This window comes from Mauremys mutica, chromosome 11 (assembly GCF_020497125.1).
Source record: "Mauremys mutica isolate MM-2020 ecotype Southern chromosome 11, ASM2049712v1, whole genome shotgun sequence".
Lineage (NCBI taxonomy): Eukaryota > Metazoa > Chordata > Testudines > Geoemydidae > Mauremys > Mauremys mutica.
This window is the reverse complement of record NC_059082.1, coordinates 74,619,693-74,639,650: the sequence shown is the minus strand read 5'-3', so window position 1 is coordinate 74,639,650 and position 19,958 is coordinate 74,619,693. Positions and strand designations below refer to the sequence as shown.

Here is a 19,958-nt window from a genome sequence, read left to right as displayed (position 1 = left end):
CCAAGCTGAAGTTAATAAAAACATATCTACGCTCCACAATGACACAGGAGAGGCTGGTCGGCCTTGCAACCATCTCAATAGCGCATGAGCTGGCTCAGACTGTGGACCTTCAGCAGGAAGCAGTTCAAATCTTTGCAACCAAGAAGGCACGGAAAGCACCTCTTTGATCATTCAAACAGATAAAAATGCCAGTGTTTACTATCCAGACAAGAAAAGTTACATTTGCTGTTCAGGCATTTGAAAGTTAAGTGTTACTTAAAATTTTGGAACAAGGCATTTTAATTTGTTAGTTCTCCTTTATTGGGGTAGGTAGCAGAGCAGTACCATGAGAGGAATAGAACAGGAAGAAGGCAGAATTGAGACCTTTCAAAGTTTTGGCCCAAGCCAGGGGGTATAGGGGCATCATTTGAGCTCCCCGCCTCAGGTGCCAAAATGTTGTGGGCCGGCCCTGGTCCTCTCTCATTCACTATCATGTAGACTACCTCCTCTGCCTTCTGCATCAGCCACCTTCTCTTTGTCACAATTATGCCCTTCCATTTGCAGTTACCAAACCTCCCAATGGATAGTGCAGCAATTGCCTGCATGCAAAAGTAATATTAGAAACATGATTTAGCAGCTGAGCCCAGGAACGAGGAGGAGGGGCCAGGACCATGTTCTCAGCTAGCTTTCCACAATCTCGCAGCAAGGGACATCAAACCAGACAAACCCTAGAATTCCACTGGGCTCAAAATCAGATATTTACAACTCAATGGATTCAAGTATCAGGCTGAATCTCGGTCTCAACTACACCCAGTGTAAATCTGCAATGACACTCAGTGGAATGACTCTGGATTTAAACTGGTGTAACTGAGAGAAGAATCTGGCCTTCTACAGCCATGTCATAGAAATGCTCAATACCCCCAACTGCTCACCCAAAACATCCAAAGATGTTCTTATGTTCAAAGAGCAGGAACTGTATCCAAAAACCACGGTCACCAATGCCCTAGCCACCCCTTCCCTGGTGTTATGTCACATCTGCCAAGTCTGCAGCTCAGCTTCAGAAGAGGAACCCTCTGAAGGGACTCCAAGGAGAACGAGCAGAACATCCTCAGAACCATGAAAATCACCCAGCCATTATGCTGGAGCCTCGGTACATAAATCTCTCTTCCAAATACCAAGGAAGCAGCACTGGGGGTAAAAGAAGGGGGGTTGGCCTAGGGCTAGAAATTCAATTCAGAGACAGCCTTCCACCCCCCAGTCCCTTGCCAGGGCGCGGTGCCCCCTTAGCTAGCCCACCCTACCCTTTTTCATTATCGAACAACCCTCTGTATGGCAACGCAGGACTAGTCCTGCACTCCTCTCCCTTAGGAATCAGAGGGGACTAGGGTTAGAAGCATGGAGTTGACCCACTGCCACAGTAGGACACGTGAGGGTAAGGTGTAAGGAGACAGCCCTTCTCAATGTGGCTGGATAGCAGCCTGGCCTGGAGACAGCCAGCTTGCAATGTGAGACCAGGAGCCTGCATGGGTGGCGAGTTATATGGGCCCGTGGTGCCCATGCTCCACCAATATTCAGGAATGTGGGACCGGCTCCACCAATATTTGGGCTTATATTTTCAGAGCCATCCCATCCATAGGATGGACCAGGGCACCCTACCCGGGCCATGAACTTTGGGGGGGCCCCGTGCTTCAGGGGACGCGGGGTACCTGGTGCCGGCAGCAGTGAGCGTCCCTGCCTCTTCCCGCCCCTGCTCCACCCCCACCCCACCTTTCCCCGCCCCTGCTCTGACCCCTCCCCGTCCCATTCCACCCCTTACCCCAAACCCCTACCCCACCTCTTTCTGGCTTACGCCCCCCTCCCCCAAGCGATGCCAGGATCCAGCAGGGCGGAGCAGAGCAGGGCAGGCTGGGGCCGGATCACTCACTGCTGCCAGCGCCAGGCCCTCTGCTAACCCTCCAGGCTGCCCTGGACCCCGCATCCCCCTGAAGCATGCCCTCCCCCCTGAAAGCACGGGGCCCGGGGAAGTTACCCTGATCCGTCCTATGGATGGGACGGCTCTGCTTGGACCCATTCTGGGCTCCACCAAAAATTATACAAACCTGGTGCCCATGGGAGCCTGAGCATTAACACCAGGCATTGCCCTCTCCAGCAGGTTTTCTTGATATAGGGATTTCCCAGTGACACTAACCTCCATTAACATGACACAGCCGCACCTTTCAATAGCCCTTGGAATGCTTTGTACCTAGGGCTGATGTTATACCGAGGGTCAGTTCTCTCCATTGCAGCTAAGAAGAGGGCCCCGAATGCCAGGATTTCATTAATCGTAGTTAGTACAGTTGTTGTTGTTTTTTAAAAAAAACCCTTGAAATCCTAACTTTCAGAACATCCTCATCTCACTCCCCTTCTCTTTTCCCTCCCCTCAGCTCACGCTGTAACGTGCCAGTCGCCATCTCTCGTATTTGCTTCCTGTCTCTATTCCCTGGGCCGCCTCCCTGCATACTCACTGACCCACTTTAACTGTCAGATGTACAATTGAGCGGCTCGCTGGAGGGCAGGGATGGATTCACCGAATACATTTACAGAGCCAGTCAGAGAGGAGTGAAGTGAAACAGTGTCAGAGAGAGACACCCCCACCCACGAGGGAAGAAAGAGGAGACTGACACAGGGGAGGAAAAGGAGCGAGAGATGGAAGTGAAAGGAGTTAGTGGTACAAATGGAGCTGGGGATATGGGAAAAAGGACGACAGCGAGGAAGAGAACGACAGATGAGGAGGAGGGGGGCAAGCTAACGAGGGAGAGGCTGGGTTAGTACAGAGTCCCTCAGAGAGGCCAGCCACACAGGCGAAGCTGAGGGAACAACACTCACAAGGGCAAGCTGCCATTTTGGGTGTTGTGCAGGTGGGGGTAGATGGTTCTGGCACCCGCACTGGAGTTGGGGGTGGGGGGGAGAAGGGAAGGTGCAAACATACTCTAGCTCAAGGGCCTGGGGCTGAGCAGGTCACAGTAAAAAGTCCTCGTCATGTTCTACAGAGTGACTGTGACCAATGCATTGTTCTTGTTCTTTCCACAGGGCATGCACAGTGCTTGGCTATTTATCTGGAGTGGCTGGAGTGGCTTGGTACCCTATATATCTCCTTACCGCAGCAGGGCCTGCTCCATACACATGTCCCCCTAGGCCCTCTTAACTCCACCCCGTGTTTCAGACTGGGCTCAGGCAGCTTCTGTCTGCAAATCTTGTAAGCTCTGGGGTTGTGAGGTGAGGGGACACCATGCACTCTGGCATGTCTCTGACCATGGGGGAAAGGTCTGGGAAATGCGAAGTCTGGAGCAGAGCATCTGCCCTGATCCGAGCAGGGAGTGGGAAACCTGGAAGCCCTTGACAGGATGACAACAAAGGCAAGGAGTTGGTTGGGGTAGGGGCGAGGGAGTCAAGGTTGATGCCTGCTTAAAATTAGGAAGAGACAGTTGAGGGGCTAAGGAAACCAATTGGGTGTCTGGAAAAGGAATCTGGGGGCGGGGGGAGACCTCTTGGGGGCTGAAAGGAGAGAGCTGTGAATCAGAAGAAGGAAAGACTCAGGATGGTACCATATATGGAGAAGAAAAAAACAGAGAGAGAAATGGGATGCTTATAGGAGCGTCCAAACATCTTAGGGCTTGTCTGACTGAAACCACAGAACGATTTGAGGTTTGCCCTCACTAGCTGGACCAGCCACAGGTTCAGGCAGGAAAGCTGGCAGGAAAGGGAGCTACTGTACCAGGGTCCCGGTGGAATGAGTTAAATTCAGTCAAGAGATGCAGAAGGTTCGTAAGCGCAAACCTGAGCGCTGTGAGCAGGCTGTGCCAGGACTGCACTCAGAGCTAGAGACAGACAGAGCCTTCCGAGAGCGGGAAATTGCTGCTTGCCTGTGTCTCTTTCTGGTTTCCCTGGTTTTACTGTGTTTTGTTTAATTAAGTCACACGAATGTGGTGTAAGTTCTATAAGGAAATGAGAAGGTAAATTAACATTCCAGAGGAGGCAATGCCAGCAGCACGCGTGACGCTGAAACAGCAGAGGGACGCGGAGAAAGCTGAGACAGGAGGAGGGAGGAAGAGAAGAAGCAAAGAGAGAAAGTGGAAAAAGGGAGCAAAGGGCAGGGGGAAAGGGAGAAGAAACCTGCAGGGTGGGCATAGAAAGATAAAAATCAGGAAAGGGAAGAGGAGGAGAGAGGGGGATTGAGCAATGGAAAAGAGGAAGAGAAAACAAACAGAGAGAGAGGCCAGGGGAGGAGGAAGGACTGAGGGGGAAGTGAAAGAGTCTGGGGAGAGGGAGAGATTTTTATCATTGCTATTTCTACAGCACTCATGTCCTAATTGTCCAGGGTTCTTTCCTAACAGAGAGGCAGCTGTAGTCCCTGCCCCGATGATCTCGCATTCCAGCGGTAGCCATGGCACAAGAAGTGAGCACTACGCCAGGTGTGTAGAGACAGGGGGTGGGGCTGGATGGAGAAGAGATATAAACATGAAGTCATGGGGTTACTTGGCAGTTCCCCAATGTCCGGTTACAATCAATGTTCCCTAAGATGTACAAAACTCCACCCCCCTCACTCACTCACTCACTAAAGTCCCCAGCCAGGGCACAGTGCCCCCTTAGCTAGCCCACCCTACCTTTATTCATTATCTAACCACCCTCTGTATGGCAACGCAGGACTAGTCCTGGACTCCTCTCCCTTAGCACTCCGTCCCTCTGTCTGTTACGTTCACGGCATATACACAGACAAGTTATATAAAAACATAAAATATTCTTGCTGGAAGGATGCAAAGTAACCCTCCTTTATTTCTTAGAATTCAGAACAACACCACACAAGCACTCCAAAACAGAGCGAGACAAAACAGGCTGCTCCCCAAAGAAGCCCAATTCACCCACTTCGTGCTACGCTGGCTCTCTGCAGACCAACTGCTCTAGCAATGCCCAGATCACATTCTTCCCTACAGAGCTTCCTAGCCTGCAAGCGGGACCAGAAAACCCATTACAATTTCAAATGATAGTTTGTAATTTTAAACACACTTTTGGCTGGGCTAGTCTCCCCTGGGCCACACTGGAATAATCACTGTGGCTGGTACTATTTCTGGCTCTTAGGAGGCTGTTCTCCTCTCCACCCCCAGAGAAGTCCTTTCTCCATCTGACAGAGGATGTTAGACACACAGCTCAGAGATAGTCATATGTGATATAGGGTTGCCAATGTTGGTTGGACGTATTCCTGGAGGTTTCATCACATGACATAATCTTTAGGGGGGGAGGGATAGCTCAGTGGTTTGCGCATTGGTCTGCTAAACCCAGGGTTGTGAGCTCAATCCTTGAGGGGGCCACTTGGGGACCTGGAGCAAAAATTGGTCCTGCTAGTGAAGGCAGGGGGCTGGACTCAATGACCTTTCAGTTCTAGGAGATTGGTATATCTCCAATTAAAGATTAATCTTTAATTCCTGGAAACTCCAGGATAATCCTGGAGAGTTGGCAACACTAATGGATATTTAAGACTGTTTCTCTGTGACAATGGGAAATAGACTGCGAACAGACTTGCTCATCAGGGTCAGCCAGAGTAGCTTGGAGAAGCTGAGCAGTGTCTGGGATTTCCTTTCCAAGGACTTCATTCCCAGCAGCCACAGGCTGTGATAGAGGAACTACCCCTGCCCAGTTTTCAGGCTCCGCTTCCCTTGTTTACACACAATGCTGGGCTGCTCAGATAGACCCCAAGAAGGTCCTGTTGAGTCTAACCTTCACCCTTAACTAGAGACTTGGCCTAGATTCTCTCCTGTGCCTCCGCTCTACTTCGGGCAGGGTGGGAGCGGGAGCTGGTTCCAACTCCCTGATTCTCACACCCTCCTGAGAGCCTGAGCTGCTTCCTAGCAGTTTTGACTTGGCTCACAGATGTCGGGGATTTAATGCACTGCACCTGTGGAGGATAGCATGCCAAGCCGCTCCCTCATGCCCCTTCCAGGGTTTTGACCTGGCACATCTGCACTGCCAGAGAGTTCCCCTCTGACAGGAGAATTTTCTGCTGGCTTATTGCAGCCAGTTTCTCACCTTCTGGGTGGCACAAAGGCAATGGAGCTGTGTAGAAAGCCTGCTCCTTAATCTCGTGGCGACAATTGATGGATCTTCCAGAAAATGTGTTTTAACAAGCAAAGTTTACCCCCCTCTAGATGTAGACAGGGAGGACAAGGCATAAAGCTGGGGGTCGGGGGGTGGCAGGAATGGCTTCTGCCACTGTGTCCCTACCCTGGTGGGCTCACTTTCTGAGGGATGGAGTTTCACTAGCACCAGTGTTCGTGGACACCCAACTTTAAATTTGCATGTGTGTGCATTCGTGTTGGGAGTGCCCACGGGCTCATTCAGGCAGGGAACAGAAATGATACCATGTGATTTGTCTGACCAATCACAAACAAACAATGCTGCTGGCTCCTATGTATCCTATGCTCCCAGCAAACTGTTTGCCATCAATCCACAGAGTGAAACAAGTTAGGGGGGAAAAGTGTTCAGTGACTGTGACTAACGAAATCTGCTCACGGAGTTCCCAAAAGGTGCCGAGCACCTGCAACTCTCACTAAAGTCAGAGAGGTAAGTCCGGAGGTCCTCACTCAGGCAAACTCTCAGGGCTCATCACCTCTCCAGATCAGGCCCTCGATGACTATTCCTTTCCTGATTATGGGATACGCAATTATAAACCTCAGCCATTGGCATGCAGAGAGAGAGTCTGAAGTATAGCTTTGCCAGTGGTGGCTAGAACAGTAGGCAAGAAGGCAGGGGATCCAAAGGAAGGTTTGGAATATCTTGTATAATTGTGGAAAAACAGAACAGGTGACATTGGAGGCTGCTGGCAGGCCCATTTCAAAGAGGAAGGCTTGGATCCCTGTGAAAGGCTTGACTGAAGCTCTCTGGCCTCAGTTTGTCTCCCCACAGCTCATAGTCCCTGTTGAGAAGGTTGATCAGGAGACAGTATTGCCTAGTTTCCACCCGGTGAGACATGGCAGTGTCTGTTCAAGGGCTTAACCAAATACTCCAGATTGGTCTCTGAACAAACCGAAGGTGAATGCTGAGCTCCAGTTTGTAAGATTAAATCTCTTCTAATGCTGGTAAGTGAGAGGTTATAGGACATTTGTGTCCAGGTCGGGCTGCCTTTCACAGGGCTTACAACTGCTGAGTCACATCTAGCTATGACGCCACTGTGGTAACCAAGACAGTTATTAAAGTGAGCATGAGAATCGCACGCACATCAGGCTGTGTGAAGGAGAACTTCAAAAGGGCTGACAGTCAGGGAGCCCAGCAGTAACCTTTTGCTAATTAGCTGTCTTGATTTCCCTGCAGTTTATTTTTATACATCTCAGGCTCCAAAATGCATTTACAGTAATGTCATAAAGGTCACGGTAAATAAAAAGCTTCCTGGCTGTTATTACCACCAATCCCACAGGCCTTTCAGGAACGATGTGGCCATGGTTTGCTCAGGACAGGGAAACTGATGATACCACGATCACATCTTTGTCCTGCAAGAGGATTTGCTGAGGCTGTGGCGATGGTGAGGGCAAAGAATGACTATTCCCATCGAGCAGTAGAGCCAGTGAAGAAGATGAGAACTTGTTAAGAGTGTGGTGAAGGCAGAGGAGGAGACATCAGGCCACGGAAGGAGCAGCAGCACAAAGCGGGTGTAAAGTTGTGAGATGCAGGAGGAGGTGGTCAGAGAAAGGAAAGGACAGGAAAAGATAAACTTACTAACTATAGACTTGAGTCCTGAGAGAGAAAGAGCGGGAGAGCGGGAGGGAAGGGCAGGGTGATAGAAGAAGACCAGTCATTACAAAGCCATGAGGAAGGACATACGTAGAAGACAACACATGGGAAAGGAAGAACATACATGGAGACTGATTTTGTGGCTCCAGGCATATGGAAGAAGCCACAGAGATGGGAGTGGGGCAAGGGAGGAGAGGCAAGAGTGACTTTTGGGGGGACGGCTCTTGGAGGAGTTTAAGGAAGAGATAATGTCAGGGGTCCAGCTCTGAAGAGCCTTAAGATGTGTCTACACTACACACTAAGTGCAGGCTCTGGCTCCGGGTTGAGCTCAAGGCCCCCTTCTGTCCACAATAAATCAGCCTGACTCAGGTTGGCAAGCACTCGGGACCTGGGTCTTAGTATCTTGGGGTTGGAGTCAGAGCCTGAGTCAGAAGGTCCGCATAGTGCGGCATGGATGCATTAGCACACCGGTGAGACCTGGGTCCAGCAATCCAGGGTTACAATGCAGTGTGGATGCTCACGCATGGGCTTGGCAACACTGAGTCCACAAGCCTGGGCCCCATAGCCCTGGACTTAATATGAAGTGCAGACGTACCCGTAGAGGCACAGAGCTGATGCTGACTCTTCATACAGGAAAAGATGGAACGCCATGTGGTGGAGCCACTTGTGAAGTCAAGTCGGGATCTGAGTGTCACTACAGTGCCTAGCCACCCTGCCTCACTGTGCTAGTCTAGCTAATCCAAGCAGTCTGGTTTTGCATCTTCTTTGAGCCAACCTTACCCCTCGTTCTACCCACTGTTACCACTGAGATCCCAGTTCTTTCTTTACGTTCATGGACTATGAATTACAAAAGTACCAGAAGGTGGTTGGTTTGCTGTGATGTTTCTTCCATGGGCATAATTAAACCACCCCCAATGAGCAGCGGTAGAAACTCTCCTGCCAACATAGCGCTGTGCACACCACCACTTATGCCAGTGTAACTTAGGTTTTTTTCAACCCCCTGAGCGACATAAGTATTGCCTACGTAAGTGGTAGTGTAGACATGGCCTTAATGTTCCCTGCTATCTGAATCCATTCCTAGAGCGTCCTCTGAGATACAGCATTAACTGGTGCTGGGCCAAACCCCAGGCCAGAAGTTTAAAGACATGGACTTTGACCTCATTTATACTAGTGTAACTCCTTTGACTTCAGTGCAGTTATTTCTGATTTACACTGAGTGACAACTGCTGCTTCAGGCCCTTTATCTTTGAGAAGACTCCTCATCTTGTGAGTAATGACTAATGGTCATGGGCACGGCACTTAGCTGGTGGAACTGACAACCAGTGACCTGGGATCAAATGACTAAGGCCCACAGTTTAAAAAAACAGTGCACAGAAATGTGTATGGATTTCTGAGAGGTTTTTTTTTTTTAATTGACCCCAAGTCTTTCTCCATTGAGCATCTAGAGTTAAATACTAATAGAAAAGGAGGAGGCTGGAAATTTTGCCTTTCAATCCTAGATGTTATTTGAAATCCCAGAAAAAATTGGGAGATCCTCGAGATGGAAGATGGCTGTGGAAATTAAATTGGCTTCACTCATTGCTCTCTCCACCCAGGCCTGCCGTGGATCGCTCTCTCTCTCGCTCTTTCTCTCTCTCTCTCTCACACACACACACGATTGCATGATCTCATACGGATTGTTCTGATCTCTTTGGCTCCTTTCTCACTCCTGCCCAGCAGCACAAAGAGCCATTTTTACCTACTCGGGGCTTGGTGGCTGCTAGGGACAGGCAGGAGAAGTGAAGATGGGATGTGCAGTTATCAGAAGAAAATACAAAGGGTAAGAAAACAACTTCATTATTACCGTGCTGTTCTTTCAAGCACAAACCACTCAATATTGGGTCCCAATGGATCCCAAGCACAGAAGATCAGTTGAAGAGAATTCAGAGTTGAAAGGAGAGCTGTGCTTGTTGTATTAAGAATAAGAACCTGAGCAACGCTCATCTGCCCCCCAGGATCACTAATATTTTATTCAGGATGTCTCCAAATAGCTGTAGAGGGGTGGCAGGCACCTGAGGTGAGCCCCAAAACACTTCATGCAGAACTCTCCCTCCTTTTCTGCTCGCCAAGCCTGTCTTCCTTGGTAACAGTGTGAAGGGCTGCCCTGAGGACTTGTCAGAGAACTCACTGCTAACTAAACTCCAGGCTGTTATTTTCTTTGAACTGAGTGAAAAAAGCCCCTTGAATTTGACCTTTGACTCTTTTTTTCAAAACAAGTGTCTTGAATTGAAGAGACAGATCAACATGAAGTGCAATTTCAGCAGAAAAGCTTTCGCCTGCTTCATTGTACTGCTTAGGTCCTGCTGGCAGCAGCTGGGTCTTGGAGTTCTGAATCCCAGCTGCTTAGCTCTAGACACCTAGTTCTAAGAGTCACACCATGACATCCTTACTCAAGCACCGTCAATAGGAATTTTACCTGTCTAAGGGTTGAGTAAACATGAGAGAGACTTCCCAATTGACTCTACAGTGCTAAACCCTCTAAGCTCGCTTTCCAAATACCCTTTCCTAAAAGGCCAGATCCTGATATTTTCTGTTCTCAATCCCATTCTTACAATTAAAGGTCACTGTACCTCGGATTCTGGATTCATTGCTCTTAGCCCTGGTCTACACTTATGAGGGGGTCGACCTAAGATATGCAACTTCAGCTACGTGAATAGCGTAGCTGAAGTTGGCATACCTTAGGTCGACTTACTTGGCCGTGAGGATGGTGACAAGTCAACCGCTGCTGCTCCCCCGTCGACTCCGCTTCCGCTTCTCGCGAGCTGGAGTTCCAGAGTTGACGGGGAGTGTGTTCGGGGATCGATTTATCTGCGTCTACACGAGATGCGATAAATCAATCCCCGATGGCTCGATCACTACCTGCCGATCCGGGTAGTGAAAACCTGCCCTGCGATTATATTTGATCATGAACTAGATTGGTAATGAGATACCGGGCCTCATTTCCAGCCTGACCTTAACTAGACCTCAGATTTTACTTCACAATTTTGCTGGGGCGCTGTAGGTCATTTAGGGACCAATTTTCTGGAGCAACCTGCAATTATGCTCCTGCATCTTTGCACCTGCAAATAACTGCAGATGCATTTTATGGCACTTAGGTATCTAACTGAATGCACCTGGATTGCACCAGCAAATCAGCCACACTGACACCCCAAGTGTTATAAAATGTATCTACAGTTATTTGTGCCCACCAAACTGCAGCAGTAGCGAAAGAATCACATGGCTATAATGTAGCCATGGCGTGGTACAGAATGGACTTCCACCTCAAATGGTCGTTTACAAGTCTTCCTTCATCAAGAGTCAGTGTGAGAGGATTTAGGCTTCTTAAATCCCACCAAACTGCACCCATCTTTATTTGCAGGAGCAGTGTCTCGAGACACTGGATTTATGGCTTATTATAACTCACTAACAACTCCCCACAGCTGCCATCCCCCTCCCGCTTCCTTTTCCCCCTATGACTGGAGGAGTGTTAACGGGCCACTTCACCTTGAGTGGTCCCTTGAAATATGTGTTCACTACTTACTCTAGACAATCTGTTCCACTTGGTATTGAGTGGTGACACTGTGAGTATGTTCCCCAGACCTGAAGAAGAGCACTGTGTAACCTCAAAAGCCTCTCTCTCTCACCAACAGAAGTTGGTCCAATAACAGTTATCACCTCCCGCAGTTGGTCTCTCTAATATCCTGGGACCAACACGGCTACAACAACACTGTCATCTGATGGCTGTTTATTGGCTTATGTGAAATAATTAGTTGTCTCACTTCAGATCCCAGCAATTAAGTAAACGCCTCAGAAAACGTACCATCCCACATGGCCCCCTTGTTGGCATTCTCCTAGGACCAGGCATGGAGATCGAACAGAATCAAGACTGGAGGTTTTTCTAAAAGACGTGCTCTAGCAAAGCTCAAAGTTACAGGCCAGATGCGGGAATCATTGGCTGGGTTCTGTGGCCTGGTACCAGTCAGGAAGGGCTGTTCCTGAGATCCAAGGTTATATGTACAGTATTACCAAGCACATAATGGCTGCTGCATATGTCTATCCAATCTCTGCACCACTGCCTGTCTGAAATCATTACTATGTGAAGATCGTTGGTAGACTGAAGTATGAGAGATGCTATAAAAGCCCCAACTCAAATCTATTTTAATAGTCAGAGGAGGGTGGTTATCAGACAGACAAAGAACAGTGGTTTCCACGGAATTTCAGGGGTGGGGAAGATAACCAATGTCTTCTTTCTAGGGTGCAGTAGAGAGACAAACAACACACACAGAGTCCATTACCTTTGTGTCTGTGCGCCTGCATCGCTTAAACAATCGATTAGCTGCCTAAGCACTGCAATGGCCACCATCGGCTCCAGATCAGACAGGTGTAAACCGTAGTGCTCAGCAGAGAGCTGGTGGGTGGCCAAGAGTGGGATTTTCTGCCTGCCCTGAGAGCTGTGACAATTCTGCACACATGTCGGACTGCATAACTCACTCTTCATTTGGCTGACACTCCAAAAAAAAAAAAAGACGTTTGGAGGATGTTGCATCTAAATGATGTGAAATGGCCCCGGTGTATCCAAAGGGGCTGGCCGTATTGAATCTGACACCATGACACAGTGCTGTGGAAAGCAGAAAAGGTTCACTGGGAAAGTGTCAGCCCGGTGCACCTCCATCACACTTCCCCTTTCCTGACAGGTTCCCCTCTCTCGTTACCGCCTCGGCTGTTTTCTCCAGGACTGACTTTCCCCTGCTCTGAGATTGCTGCCAGCTTGGCTTCCGAAGATACACAGGTGATACAGGAACACCTTGACGGATACAATACAACAACCATTACTGACAATGGAGGATTAATGAGGCAGAAGCATCCGACCTGCTGCTATGGCTCCAACTCCTCTCTCTGAGCATGCCCCACTCCTTTCTCTTTCCCTTCCAGGAGGGCAGCAAACACCCTCAATAAAGGACAGATTCTAGACTTTGCACCATTGTATTGACTAGTTATCTAGACTGCATGGGAGTTCCCCCAGGACCGATCCCTCAACATCTCATTTGGAAGGAGGCAGCACATTGGTAGCACGGTGGAGCACCCTGCGGAGCTGGCATTCTGTACAGTCTGAAACCTCCATGGAGCACCGCCTGCTGGCTGACATGTAAGATGGCACTGGAAGAACTCTGCCTACCCCTTCAGTTCAGGGTCGGCTACTGTGCCTCCAAGTGTTTCCCAACTGTCTCACTGCATGTACGGCAGGAGAGAGCCAGGCAGTGGCACCAAGAAGTTCAGGGCCTTGTTTAACATCCAGTGGTCAAGACTCAAAGCAGTCAATGCACAAAACGCCCCCTCCCTCCGGTCTCCTCCGTACATCTGTGCAACACTGCCAGTGTCCTTCGACCTTGGAAGGAGTGGGTTTTTAATTCAATCCTTGCTCAAATTGGCCTGTCTTATCATTACCACGGTATTACAGGTATTCTTAGACTCAGTAAAGGGAATACCATATAATACCCCGGCAAGCACATCACTTCCACCCTTTCTGTTATTTCTACAGAGTCGTAAGTGCCAGGCACTTTACAGATAAATAAAAGACACCATCCCTGCCTGACAGACAGACATTTCAAAACAGGGGGTAGGTAGCGTTTTACTTGCAGGCATTAAGGCTGAGCATTTCAAAGCTGCCTCTGGGATTTGCCATTAAAGTTAATCAGGACTGGGTATCTGACTCTCCACGGTGGCTCTGAAAAATCTCAACCTCAAAGTCAGCCTAAATGTTTTAACGGCCCTCACTGTGCATGTGTCGAGATCACGCCACTCACCACAGACATGCGGCCACCTCTAGGTGGAACACAGCAGCTGTTTACCAGTGAACAGCCACACCATACATAGAATACTGTGTCATATTAAAATGGGAGGGGAATATCAATAAACAAGAAGCAATTTACTAATTACTCAAGTTATGATGGGGCCAAAACTGAGGTTACTATTGCCATGGTTGCGTTAGTGTCTACAAGTGATAAGGATCTGCTAGATTTTATATATCTTCCAACAGGCAGCATCTTCCTGCAGCACCATGCACCACAACCCAGTGCTGGAGCCTTAGTTCAGTCCAGACTCAGAGGAAAGACTGCACTTCCATATACAACACTTCCAGTAGCATCTGATTTTCTCTTGGCATTCTCCCATCCAAGCACTGCCCAGGCCTCGCTCTGCTGAGATGATGGGAGGGAGTTTTAAAGCTCCTAGCCATGAAAATCCCACTTTGAAAATTTGCTTTAATGGCTGTAAGGTGGGAGGGAAGAATGGAGAAGAAAGAAGATAGGTGGAAATATAGAAGGGATGAGACAGGAAGACATGAAAAGAGAGGCAAGAATTGTAGAGGAAGACTGACTTCTTTAATAAGGCTTATTTACTTCCCCAAAGAGAGAACTGTGGGGTAAAAACAGCACCATTTAAAGGCAAACTAGCAATAATAATCATTGTCATTATAACCATAATCTCAAACTATTAGCTCTTTATGTACTAACGAGCTTAATGGAAAATGCTTTCCACACATCAAACCATTTTGTATTTACTTAGGGCAAATGTGCCTCTTTAATATCACTTGGTAGTTAGCGCCAGTTTCTTCTTTAAAAAAAAAAAAAGGAGGCCCATTTGGGCCAAAATTTTCAAAAGTGACTAGTGATTTGGGATGCCCAATGTGAGGCACCCTAAAAGGGTCCCATTTTCAGAAAGTTAAGGTGTCTCATCTTGGGCACCCCAAACCACTCTTTACAGCTGCGTGTTATATGCCATGACTGGTTACAAATATAGAATATAATACCAACTAGGAACCACCACAGCCTTGCTCCCAGGCAACGCATCAATTTTTAAACTGGCCCCACCAAGGACCTATAATTTCTGGTCAAGTGAAGTTGCACTTGGCGCAGGACAAGTGACTTTATAGCATGTTTGCAGCGCCCAGGACCTGGGCCCAGCCTGGGGCGAGTTCCGTCCCCAGCACGATTTAGAGCAGCCTTAACTGCTCAACCCTGGAAGTCTTTAGAAGATGCATCTCTTTGAACAGGGGGCAAATCTGTGGCACTTTGCTCTCGGAAGAGGAAGAGGAGACTCAGGAGAGCATATGACAAGCCTGCAGCTGAAGAAGCCAAGATCCGAGTGCTCTCTGCAAGCCCTTCGAACAGGGTGCCTCATTCCCTCCAGTCCAAGCAGGCAAGATAGAATGTAGGGTATCAGCAAGGTGGTAAAGCAGAGGCTGATCCTGCAGCCTATATTCATCCCGATCAATGAGTGTAGGCGACTCCCCTAGGAAAGCTAATAGGATCACGTCTAGGCCAGGGGCACGTTTAGTTCTTATATCTCAGGACAGTCTCAGAAGAGGTTTCAGCATCGTCAATTCTGGCGCTACACAATTGTCAGGTACTGCATCAGGCTGTAAATAAATAAATATCCTCTTCTGCCTGGGGACACCTTTTAATCTTCCTGTTATATTTTATACACTGTCCCCGCATCTCAGCTGGGTTACACTGTATCTAATTTGAACATCTGACATATGGGGTTGTATTAAACCAAGGCCTTCGTTTTATATTAATCATCAAATATAAAAATACTGCTAGCTCAATCCTGCTTCTCAGGCACCAGGCCAGAGCTGCTCTTGCTGCTTCCACCTCCCGACGCCAGCCTGAGAGCTGCGCCATAGAGGAGAGGCTCCCACTAGCAGAGGGCAGCTGTATTCCCCAGCTCCACCTACCCTCTGGGTTCCTGCATCCTATGGGGGCTCCACAATAACCCAGATGGTGGAGGCTGCAGCAGACATTAGCCAAATCAATCATGCCCCCACTCCTGGCTGGCCCCCCTCACTTAGCAGGCCTTGCTGGCTCCTTATGGGCCCTCTGGTGGAAGGACAGTTGCAGATTTGTGCAACCACAACCTTTCTCCAGTAGACTTTCTGCCCCCAAGAGCCCTATGCCAGGGTCTATGCTGGCAGAAGCTGCCATAAGTGAATCTGGCTCTGTATCCACAGTCAAGATCAAGGGTAGTCAATTATTTTTTGTCAATGTCCAAATCTCTTGGTGAAAGTATAGTCAAGGTCCAGTCTCCAGAGAAAATAAATAAATAATAATGATGATGAAAACAAGTAAATAAAAAGATTTCAGGGTCTTTTCAAAAGCCTCTGGCAGTCTGGATTTGGCAGTCCGTCTATTTACTACCCTGGTCTAGATGTTAGACTAAGGTAGATACTCAAGTGTGAGCGTGATGGGAGAGATGACAGCTGAGATAGACTATTTCTCTATCGCCATATGTATCTTTCTGTCTATCTCACAGGCAGGCCAATGTACATGTTTTATAGCCACATTTCCAGGAGGCTCATTTTCAGCTGCTGCGTGCTGCCTTTCACACTGGTTTATTAATATAGGCCTGCATGGGGTTATTAAAATCCATTCAAATCCAATGCAGGCATTCCGATGTTAATGTCAATGGCTGGGAGGCACAGAGGATGGGAGTGGGAGTGAAAGGTTCTTTGATGGCTAATTTCCAAGCAGTCTGGTTTAACAAATAACTCAGAAAAGCTCAGAGGAAGATTCAGGCCGTGGGGAAGAGGTGAGCTATGGATGGTGCCCTTCTGGGTCACGATGCCGTGCCGAAATCCCCACAAATTCTCTGTCTCGTTGTGGGTCTCCATGTGAGACCATGTGCTTCTCCTTCTCCAGGTGGGAGCAGCAGTTTAATCTGATCAGCCAAACCATTCTGTCTGAATTTTACTTGTCAGCATTGACTCTTTGCCTTTTGTTTCAGAGGCACTTTCACAGCCAGGCTCAGGTTCTCTGCTGGTGAATCTGCTGGAGTGGTTGGCTCCAGTATGATGGTTACACCCTTCTTGTCCAGGTTTGATTCACAGGACCAGAATGTCAGGAGGGACTGGGTTACTGCACTGAGAAGCTTCCCATCGCAGACATTTAAGATTTCACACATCTCCTCCTCTTTTACTGGTGCAGGGAGGTAAACATCCTCTTGGGGGAAGGGACTGTGTTTACCTGTGTGTCCATGCAGGGGCTTCTAGGGGCCAGGTCATAACAATAAAGGCCGCTGTAGAATTTGCTCCCATGGGAGGTCAGCGAGGTCAATAGCGTGGCTGCATTTTTAAAAGATCTGGCTAATTTTAGGAGCTATATGTAGTTACTGTTAGGCAGGCTAAGATAAACGCAATCAGAGCTTCAGGCTGTAAGCCGATTCCTTGTGAGTATCAGGAAGGAATTAGCCCCCTCTCCCATATACACTATTTGCATATTTGGCTACATGCATCATGGGAGATTTCATGTTCCTATTTGGCATCAGGTACTGCCTGCCTGCGAGACACGGGGGAACAAGAGTCTGATCCGGACAGCAAAGAAAGTCTGACTGCAGAATATGAGGCGGAATCTGAAACCCTAACTCTCGGTGAAGGTGGTTGTGGAGCAGCAAGTCCAGTTTCTGCTGTTCTCTACCTATGATGCCCCAGTGGCAGGTATTTGCCCTAATACTTTACATATGAATGTCAGATCACACACTCATTCAAGTGATAGAGGAGAAAACTGAGTTCATCTCCCTTCCCCACCCCTGGCAATGCAGGATTGTCCCCTTCAGCACATCTTTGTCCAGGCTGGTTTTAAATGTCTCTAATAGTAGGGTTTCCACGTTTTGGTCAGAGATTAATCCCACACTCTAACCGATCTCTGTAGCTGGAAGTTTTCCTGATGCATACAGTAGTGGCCTAATTTCATACTACAGAAGTGCATGGGACACAATTAGGCCTATATATATAGGGCATACATGACTTAAATAATACTAATTTAGTATTTGTCACTTCATAGAATTTTAGGCCAGGCGGGACCCTTATGACTAGGGTCCTACCAAATTCCTGGTCCATTTCGGTCAATTTCATGGTCATGGGATTTAAAAAACTATAAATTTCATGATTTCAGCTATTTAAATCTGAAATTTCATGGGGTTGTAATTATAGGGCTCCTGACCCAAAAAGGAGTTGGGGGGGGGGGGTTGCAAGGTTATTATGGGGGGGGTTGCGATACTGCTACCCTTACTTCTGCACTGCTGCTGGCGGCAAGGCTGCCTTCAGAGCTGAGCAGCTGGAGAGCAGTGGCTACTGGCCAGGAGCCCAGCTCTGAAGGCAGAGCTGTCACCAGCAGCTGCGCAGAAGTAAGGATGGCATGGGATGGTATTGCCACCCTTACTTCTGTGCTGCTGCTTGCAGAGTTGGGTGGCCGGACAGAGGCGGCTGCTGACTGAGGGCCCAGCTCTGAAGGCAGCAGCGCAGAAGTAAGGATGGCAGGTATGGTATTGCCGCCCTTACTTCTGCACAGCTGCTGGTGGGGTGCTGCCTTCAGAGCTGGGCGCCCAGCTAACAGCTGCTGCTCTCCGGTTGCTCGGTTCTGAAGTCAGCGCAGAAGTAAGGGTGGCATTACCATGACCCCCCTTAAAATAACCTTGTGACCCTCTGAAACTCCCTTTTGGGTCAGGACTCCCAATTTGGGAAATGCTGGTCTCCCCCGTGAAACCTGCGATGTTTTTGACATAGGGACATCTGGACTGAGCCCATCATCTCATTTCCCACTACAGGCTACCAAGCTGCTGCCAGAGGACAACGATTTTTAGCCAGCCCTTTTTATTCCTCTGACTGCTCTCCAGGACACCTACGTGGTTCAGAACCTCCAGCAGCCAATCACATGCCTCCTTCCTTCCGGCCCAATAGATAAAGAGGTTATATTCTGAGGGCCCAGCACTAACTGGTGCTATAACCTTCCCTTTACTAACGTCACTTAGCAGATGGAGTCATTGAGAGATCCTTCAGTTTAAATGAACGGCTTGCACTGGAAGGGCCGCAGTCTGGGCTACTGGCAGGGTTTTCACGGCTGATGGCCTGGAAAGAGCGGGGGAAGAAGAGGTTGGCAGTGAGATTTCATGGCTGTGGCGCCGGTCCCCTATGCCAGCAAAATTACCAGGCTGAAATCCTGGAGCTAGATAGGGCAAAGCTGTTCAATGCAAACAATTTAATTGATGAATGTAGCAAATTCCCCACAAGAAGGCTTCGACTTTTACTAATCTGTTCATTGCGTGAAATCATTTGGCACACGGTTTATGCAAACATCTCAGCCTAGGGGTTACTCCTCAGCCTCCTGTACTTGCTACCCAAAATTCACCTGCTTGTACTGTGCAATAGTCACATGCTATTCTTGCTGTTTTCTGATGGGATGACTCCCAAGACACTGACTGCTCTCAGGGTGGCTCTGCTAATACTTGTGTAAATACTTATCTGTGCAAATATTCGTGGCACTTTCCCTTCCTGCTGCAAAGAGCCTGTGAACACAAACTTGCTTGCATGAATGTTTGCGGGAAGTGGTAAGAGAGACTACACATTTTGCCAAAGCCAATGCGTGGCTTTCATTGGAAGGTATGTTCCCAGACACTAGGTTGACAGCATTTGGCCAGCTCTACTAGGCTGGGGCAGAAGGGAGGTGGAACAGACAGAGGGAGAGGAAGGCCATTCATCATAATTATCCAGTCTGCAGTGAGCAAAATCCATCTCTTGTTGTGTCCGAAGAGACCCATCCCAACCTGTTCAGCTTAATAATTCTCAAATCGCTTGTTTTCTCCTATTTTGTGGCAGGAATAAAGCCCTTATCCTGCTCTTGCTGCAAGTTCCATTTTACATCCTTGATAACTCAACATTAGACTTTATAACAGTCAATTGAGAAAGCCCTGCGGGAGTCTTTGATATAAATGCCTTCAAGATGCAGGGCTTATAAACTGAGATAACAAAACTGTCTTTTGTCCTTCCTGTCTCAGGCCTGCTGTCTTAGTACTGATGTTTGTAATTCGCTGCCTGGGTCTGGCTCTGTCTCCGTCAATACACAGATTGCTGTCTGTCTGTCATGCCTAGCCAGTAGCCATGTGTTTGTGAACGGGGGTAAATTTTCAAAAGCACCTAATGGGATTTAAGTGCTGAGGTCCCACTGACTTTCAATTAAACAGAGCCTAAGCCCTGGTCTACTCTGGGAGGAGCGGGGTGGCGAATCTATCTAAGTTACGCAACTTCAGCTACGTGAATAACGTAGCTGAAGTCAACGTACTTAGACCTACTCACTGCGGTGTCTTCACTGTGGTGAGTCGACTGCTGCTGCTCCCCTGTCGACTCTGCCTGCGCCTCTTGTGGCCCTGGAGTA

The 19,958-nt window shown here is 48.5% G+C and overlaps 1 protein-coding gene across 9 annotated transcripts in view; it reads right to left on the bottom strand.

Annotated features, from left to right (window-relative positions):
* Positions 1-19,958, bottom strand: part of ELFN1 (extracellular leucine rich repeat and fibronectin type III domain containing 1) — a 269,209-nt gene that overhangs the window by 51,076 nt on the left and 198,175 nt on the right. The window contains exon 4 of one of the 9 annotated variants that reach the window (XR_006572336.1): positions 11,938-12,559. The exons of the other annotated variants lie outside the window; for them this stretch is intronic. The gene's annotated coding sequence lies outside the window, so the exon portion shown is untranslated. Of the gene's footprint in view, positions 1-11,937; positions 12,560-19,958 lie in introns of those variants that run through there. 9 annotated transcript variants of the gene reach the window in all.